This window comes from Heterodontus francisci, unplaced genomic scaffold (genome assembly GCF_036365525.1).
Source record: "Heterodontus francisci isolate sHetFra1 unplaced genomic scaffold, sHetFra1.hap1 HAP1_SCAFFOLD_456, whole genome shotgun sequence".
NCBI classification, from domain to species: domain Eukaryota; kingdom Metazoa; phylum Chordata; class Chondrichthyes; order Heterodontiformes; family Heterodontidae; genus Heterodontus; species Heterodontus francisci.
The window spans coordinates 816335-823635 of record NW_027142287.1 but is presented as its reverse complement, the minus strand read 5'-3'; positions in this window follow the sequence as shown (position 1 = coordinate 823635).

Sequence of the window (7301 nt, the reverse complement as noted above, 5' to 3'; positions counted from 1 at the left end):
TAAATAGCTGAGGCCCCAGCACTGACCCTTGCGGCACACCACTGTTCTCTGCCTGTCAACTTGAAAATACTTCATTTATGCTCACTCTCTGCTTCCTGTCCATTAACCAATTCTCTATCCATGCTAATATATTACCCCCAACACCATGAGCCCTCATTCTTGCCTATTAATCTTTTATGTGGTACGTAATCGAATGCCTTTTGAAAATCCAGGTATACTATATTTACTTGTTCCCCTTTATCTACCCTGCTAGTTACATCCTCAAAAAACTCGAATAAATTTGTCAAACAGGATCTCCCTTTAGTAAAACCATGCTGACTTGTTCCAATCATACGATACTTTTCCAAGTGCAATGTTAAGACTTCTTTAATAATAGTTTCCAGCTTCTTCCCAATGACTGGTGTTAGGCTAACTGGCCTGTAGTTCCCTGTTTTCTCTCTACCTCCTTTCTTGAAAAGCGGCGTAACATTTGCCAACTTCCAATCTGACAGGACCATTCCTGAATCTAAGGAATTCTGGAAAATCATAGCCAGTGCATCCACTATCTCTGCAGCTATCTCTTTTGGAACCCTCGGATGTAGGCCTGGGGACTGGTCTGATTTTAGTCCCTCAAGTTTCTCCAATAATGAAGGTGAACAAGGTAGAAGAGACAAACAGAAAGAAGAGTTGAATTTCTTCAAGGTGGGCATTCCTGAAAGTGAAGTGGCAGTGGATTCAACACGAATACAAAGCAAAACACTGCAAATTATAGAAATCTGAAACAAAAACAGAAAATGCAACAAATACTCAACAGGTCAGGCAGAATCTGTGAAGAGACAGAGTTAATGTTTCAGCTTGTGACGAATGTTGATGGAAGGTGTTTTTCTCCCCACAGATACTGCCTGACCTAATGAGTATTTAAAGCATTTTCTGTTTTTGTGAGAGGAGGGGTTAAAGTTCCTTACTCAGGTTGGAGGAAGGTGAGCAGTGATGTTCCCCAAGCATTGACACTGGGACCAATGTTATTCACTATTTACATAATTGATAGGGACTCGGGAAACAGAAGCACACATTCAAAATTTACAGATAAATCCAAATTGAAAGTATAATTAATTCAGAGGAAGAATGCAGTAAAACACCGGAATGCACTAATAAACTTACACAGTGGACATTTAAATAGTGCAATTTCAAGGGGTCTGTTGAGACCACACCAGGAGTACTGTGCACAGTTTTCGTCTCATTAACTAAGGAAGGATATACCTGCCTGAGAGCGGGTGCAATGCAGCTTTACAAGGCTGATTCCTGTGATGCCAGCTTTGTCCAATAAGGGGAGATTGAGTAGAATGGGTTTATATTATCCGGAGTTCAGAAGAATGAGAAGTGATCTCATTGAAACATATAAGATGCTGAGAGGACTGGACAGGGTACATGAGAGACTGTTTCCCCTGGCTGGAGAATCTAGAACTAGGGAACATGGTCTCAGGATAAGGGGTCAGCCAGTTCGGACTGTGATGAGGAGAAATTTCTTCACTCAGAGGTTTATGAATTTTTGGGATTCTCTAACCCAGAGAGCTGTGGATGCTCTGTCTTTGAGTATATTCAAGATAGAGATCAATAGAATTTTAGACTCTAAGTAGATAATTACATTGTGCGGGAAAGTGGAGTTGAAGTCGCAGATCAGCCATGATGTCAAATTGAACAGCAGGTTCGGGGGGCCATTTGGTGCACTCCAGCTCCTATTTCTATTGTTTCCTTCTTAAATAATTCACTACAAACAATAAATCTTGCATTCCATTCTCTAATTACATTTATTCAGTCAGTAAGTAAGAAACAGTAACATTCAGCAAAACTGATGAATGACTGAATCATGATAAACACACTCGGCCAGTACTGTAAAACTCTCACAATCTGACAACATCCTAATACCATCTTCAACTCACATTTCCTGATCAGGATTGCACTGGAAGTTTCATCAGTTCATTCTGATGAATTATTCGCACTGCTACCACTCTCTCTCACTTATTGCATTCCCTCTCCCCTTCCTCTCATTTTCCTCTTCCATCTCTTTCTCTGTCGTTCCTCTCTCTGTCCCTCTGCACTGCCTTGTACTCTTTCTCAGTGATCCTTTTCCCCTCCCATTCAAGCTTAATATCCTGTGCCTGCATTCTGTTCCCAAGCCCCGTATTCAATGATCTTATTCTCAGAATCAGTTTCTTCAATCCTGAAGCCTCAGTGAGTAGTTTAATGTTTCTAAAGATCACACAAATCGCCAACCTGTTACCTACACTGTTCACTTCATCGATAATGCATGGTATACACAGAATAGAAAGCCTCTTCCAGACACAGCTCACAATCATTGAAATTCCTTCGGCTGGAATTATAAAATTTAGTAGTAATTAGCGAGATTGTTTAATAAAACACCAACATCACTGCTGCTACTTAAAATCTCCAGATAAATGGAAGGACTCATGATTCCAATGGATACAGTATAAACTGACAGCACATCAAATTAAGACATTTCATTTTCAATGTAATCCATTGACAGTGAATTCATCCACAGTGAAATAGAGGAGATGTAAAAGAGTCAGCAGCAAACTCCGGTCAGTAGCCAGACCTCTGAAGCAGCGTCAGACACACACAGAATGAAATAATATTTTATAACAATGATAACCACTATATACATTGAAATCTCAGTTAAACTGAACCATGTCATTGGGGAGGAAGGACATTGTGCTGTCTCCTTATAACAAAGAACAAAGAAAATTACAGCACAGGAACAGGCCCTTCGGCCCTCCAAGCCTGCGCCGATCCAGATCCTCTATCTAAGGGGTCCAAGGTGTACGCGCTAGATGGATAAAGAACTGGCTGGGCAACAGGCGACAGAGAGTAGCAGTGGAAGGGAGTTTCTCAAAATGGAGACGTGTGACCAGTGGTGTTCCACAGGGATCCGTGCTGGGACCACTGTTGCTTGTGATATACATAAATGATTTGGAGGAAAGTATAGGTGGTCTGATTAGCAAGTTTGCAGACGACACTAAGATTGATGGAGTAGCAGATGCTGAAGGGGACTGTCAGAGAACACAGTAGAATATAGATAGACTGGAGAGTTGGGCAGAAAAATGGCAGATGGAGTTCAATCAGGGCAAATGCGAGGTGATGCATTTTGGAAGATCCAATTCAAGAGTGAACTATCCAGTAAATGGAAAAGTCCTGGGGAAAATTGATGTACAGAGAGATTTGGGTGTTCAGGTCCATTGTTCCCTGAAGGTGGCAACGCAGGTCAATAGAGTGGTCAAGAAGGCATACGGCATGCTTTCCTTCATCGGACGGGGTATTGAGTAAAAGAGTTGGCAGGTCATGTTACAGTTGTATAGGACTTTGGTTCGGCCACATTTGGAATACTGCGTGCAGTTCTGGTCGCCACATTACCAAAAGGATGTGAATGCTTTGGAGAGGGTGCAGAGGAGGTTCACCAGGATGTTGCCTGTTATGGAGGGTGCTAGCGATGAAGAGAGGTTGAGTAGATTAGGATTATTTTCATTAGAAAGACGGAGGTTGAGGGGGGACCTGATTGAGGTGTACAAAATCATGAGAGGTATAGACAGGGTGGATAGCAAGAAGCTTTTTCCCAGAGTGGGGGATTCAATTGCAAGGGAACACGAGTTCAAATTGAAAGGGGAAATGTTTAGGGGGGATATCCGTGGAAAGTCCTTTACGCAGAGGGTGGTGGGTGCATGGAATGCATTACCAGCGGAGGTGGTAGACGCGGGCACGATAGCGACTTTTAAGATGTATCTAGACAGATACATGAATGGGCAGGAAGAAAAGAGATACAGACCCTTAGAAAATAGGCGACAGGTTTAGATAGAGGATTTGGATCGGCGTAGTCTTGGAGGGCCGAAGGGCCTGTTCCTGTGCTGTAATTTTCTTTGTTCTTTGTTCTTTGTTAAACATGAGGCCTATTTTCTAAGGGTCTGTATCTCTTTACTTCCTGCCCATTCATGTATCTGTCTAGATACATCTTAAAAGACGCTATGGTGCCCGCGTCTACCACCTCCACTGGCAATGCGTTCCAGGCACCCACCACCCTCTGCGTAAAGAGCTTTCCACGCATATCCTCCCTAAACTTTACCCCTTTCACTTTGAACTCGTGACCCCTAGCAATTGAATCCCCACTCTGGGAAAAAGCCTCTTGCTATCCAACCTGTCTATGCCTCTCATGATTTTGTACACCTCAATCAGGTCCCCCCTCAACCTCCGTCTTTCAAATGAAAATAATCCTAATCTACTCAACTTCTCTTCATAGCTAGCGCCCTCCATACCGGGCAACATCCTGGTGAACAACCTCTGCACCCTCTCCAAAGCATTCACATCCTTTTGGTAATGTGGCGACCAGAACTGCACGCAGTATTCCAAATGTGGCCGAACCAAAGTCCTATACAACTGTAACATGACCTGCCAACTCTTGTACTCAATACCCCGTCCGATGAAGGAAAGCATGCCGTATGCCTTCTTGACCACTCTATTGACCTGCGTTGCCACCTTCAGGGAACAATGGACCTGAACACCCAAATCTCTCTGTACATCAATTTTCCCCAGGACTTTTCCATTTATTGTATAGTTCACTCTTGAATTGTATCTTCCAAAATGCATCACCTCACATTTGCCCTGATTGAACTCCATCTGCTATTTCTCTGCCCAACTGTCCAGTCTATCTATATTCTGCTGTATTCTCTGACACTCCCCTTCACTGTCTGCTACTTCACCAATCTTAGTGTCGTCTGAAAACTTGCTAATCAGACCACCTATACTATCCTCCAAATCATTTATGTATATCACAAACAACAGTGGTCCCAGCACGGATCCCTGTGGAACACCACTGGTCACCCGTCTCCATTTTGAGAAACTCCCTTCCACTGCTACTCTCTGTCTCCTGTTGCCCAGCCAGTTCTTTATCCATCTAGCTAGTACACCTTGGACCCCATGCGCCTTCACTTTCTCCATCAGCCTACCATGGAGAACCTTATCAAACGCCTTACTGAAGTCCATGTATATGACATCTACAGCCCTTCCCTCATCAATCAACTTTGTCACTTCCTCAAAGAATTCTATTAAGTTGGTAATACATGACCTTCCCTGTACAAAACCATGTTGCCTATCACTGATAAGCCCATTTTCTTCCAAGTGGGAATCGATCCTATCCCTCAGTAACTTCTCAGTAACACTGAGACCGTGAGCTGTCTCATTATCAATCACTGAAAACACATTCATATCAATATTTCAGGACAGGTTAGTTCCATAACATGAAACTGTGAACAGCTCCTAATGGTATGATTCCTGCTCTTAGCCCAGACAGCTGATTCTAATACATTCAGTGCAGAGAATAATGCTGTAACAATAACAGGGTTGGATCAAGGAAGTTCACTGCAATTATAATTCCGGTCCTATAAGACTGAAAAGCAGATACTGAGGACATTGCATCATTCAACTGCTGGAACAGAACAGGCAGTGTTGTAAAACACATAGTGGGAAATAATATCGATTACATCAGTAACTTAACATTGATTTACGCCATTAACAGCTGAGATAATGGCTTATCAGACCCGCCAACAGCTGCAAGAATTGGATAGTAAATATCTTCTGTCTGAGAGATAACTGCACGTCCCATTTCTGTGAGAAGCAGTGACTTCAGTTGGTCTGAAACCCACAGCTCTGACCAGCATTCTGAGCTGATCCATTCCAAAGAGTCCTGATGTATACAGGGGTAGGTCTCCACTGACACAGTTATACCCCTGTTCATTAGTATTAGTTACACTTACTTGAATAAACATATTACATCAGCAGCTTTGACTCTGATGTAAATAAATTGGTGGAAAAAAACACAAACATCTCAAAGCCCCAAGAATGTGATCTTATTTAGACCTCTCTCAGGAATAAAGCTGAAAGGAATGAATCGACAATAATGAGCAGATTCATTTATAGTTTTGCTAGAATTCTATTGACCATATTCACTCCTGTAGATTCATTTCTAAATGTTACTGATTTGTATGCAGTGCACATTGAATCCAGGAACAAAAACAGACCCGTTTCACTCTGATCCTCCAGTTTTACTGGTAAAATATGAACTTTTGAGTCTTTGACATGGTGACAGTTAAAGGCCATGTTCAGGATTGCAGCCTAAAAATTACTGTGGGTGATATGATAGGACGGACACTGAATGGGTCCCATTGCCATTCCTCTCTCTGCTATTTCACTGCAGATGTTTACCTGTTTATTCTACATTGGTCAATGGCTCCAGTAAAGTTGCAACTGTGTCACCTCCTGACTCCATTCCTCCAGTTCACTCCTGACCAGCCACCCAACCACCACCTTCCATCATTGTCAACTGATCCAATACTCTGCTGTCCATGTCCAGCCCTCAGCATGTCCTACTCACCCATCACCCTCACTGACCCACATTTGCTCACAGACCCCCAATGCCCCACATTTAAAATTATTATCCTTGGATTTAAACCCCTGCATGCCTCACCCCTCCTCATCTCCACCCTTTCCTCCAAATATGCAGCAAACCCACCCGTGATCTCTTCATACCTGTGACATTGGCCTCTTTCGGTGGGACTGCTTTGGCTTGGTTCCATTCTTACTGATCTGATTGTAGCCAGAACATCTACAGCAATGGCTTCTCTTCCCACACCAGCACTATTACCTCTGGAATCCCTGAACTTCCCATTCTCACTCCCTCCTCTTCCTCATCTACATGCTGTCCACTGGTGACATCATCTGCAGACATGGGGTCAACTTCCACATGTGTGTTGACGACACCCAGCTCCAGTTCTCTACGATCTCTCTGGACCCCCTACTGCTGCTATGTTATCAGACAGTAACAGTCCGTTTCCCATAAGCTGCAATTTTCCACAATTAAACATGGGAAGATTGAAGCCTCCCACCAAAACACAAACCCAACACCCTTGTCACTGATTCCACTCCCCATCCTAGCTGTTGTCTCAGGATCAATATGATGATTTGCAACCTCTGATCCCTATTCACTCCTGACCTTTGTTTCTGACCTCATATCCGCTCCATCACACAAGACATCTCCTCACACCACCATAACGTCACCAGCCTCCACCCCTTCCTCCGTCCATCAGGTAATGAAACCCTCAATCACACATATGCCAGCTCCAGACTCTCCGTCCTCTCCTCCAATCCGTGGCCTCTTCATTTCTTTGGCACTGGCCTCTTGGTGGGAATTTCCTTGCTTATTCACACTCTTACCAATCCGAATGGAGCCGGAAAATCTCCAGCAATGTCTTCTGCTCTTC